Genomic DNA, 1,251 nt, shown 5'->3' with positions numbered 1-1,251 from the left:
TCCAACGAAAGACACTTCGTTGATCAGGTAACAATTAACGCTCCACTGGGCATAGCGACCACTGTGTGCTGACCTTTGATTTCATCCGTTATTGGGCCAGAAATCCCGAACTTCAAACGTGGTTTCGAGACTTCTGCCGTGCAGATTTCTCAGGAATGCGCATCTTCCTTGAACAAGTCACACTGGGACCGGCTCCGGTGGAAGAACTATATAGGACCATTGTCCAGAAAGTTCACGAGGCTGACACGACGCTCATCTAAGAAAAACAGGCACGCACTCGGATGAACCGTAGGCTGCCAAAAAGGATTCGGCGACTTCTGGAAGAAAGATCCAATTTACATTACAAAAAGTTGACTACAGGGGATACAGAAGATGAGCTGGCATGTCGTGAAATGCCAAACCGCTGTAAATCGGAAATCCTGAAACATACCATTTTGGACCTCCCTCGAAAAAATAAAAACGTCTTATTCAAGTACATGAGATACCGGCGCAGAAACAAGCCATCCGCGTTCTCCTTGAGGGACAGAAAAGGAGAACTGACGAATGACACAGCGGTGGTATCCGAGGTTTGCGGAGAACACTATGCGTATCTGTACTCAGCCCCAGCCTCTTCGTCACATCCACTCTTGTCAACGGGGGAACTACGAGCAGTCTCTAACCGACTTTGTCTTCATCTCTTGCATTATATCAACGCATTGTGCGCGTTGGGGCCCCACGACCACCGTCCAAGTTTCCTGAATGAAACGGGCTCCAGCCTCACAAATCATCTACACCTGGCGTTTGGTCACCTTACTTTCAGCAAGCTGATATCTCCAGCTGAACACGGATTTCTCCCACACCGCTCTTGCCTGACAAAGATGCCCGGGTTTATGGACAGCCTAATCTAATCCAAGGACGAAAGACTCATATCGGATCGCACAATTCGCCCTCCCTCTCCACAAACTCGAGCCTTACGGGATTCAAGGGAAAATCCTTCGCTGGATCAAGGCGTTCCTATCAGACAGATCATTCCGAGTGAGAATAGGCTCGACCTACTCCTCTCTAGCGCCGGTCTCCATTGGAGTTTCTCAGGGCCCCGTCCTGATACTAGCGCTGTTTTTGATCTACGTCAGCGACCTCCTAGATGTTCCTGCAAGTACTCATCTACCCTTTGAGGATGACTCGAGATCCTGGATTTCAAATGCCAGTGCCCTCCAAATGGACGTAGACGATGCCAAGCAGTGGTCTTTTGACTAACACCTTCCTCTGAAT

Source organism: Opisthorchis viverrini (assembly GCF_000715545.1).
Source record: "Opisthorchis viverrini unplaced genomic scaffold opera_v5_109, whole genome shotgun sequence".
Lineage (NCBI taxonomy): Eukaryota > Metazoa > Platyhelminthes > Trematoda > Opisthorchiida > Opisthorchiidae > Opisthorchis > Opisthorchis viverrini.
The sequence above is the reverse complement of the archived record's forward strand: the minus strand, read 5'-3'. Positions refer to the sequence as shown.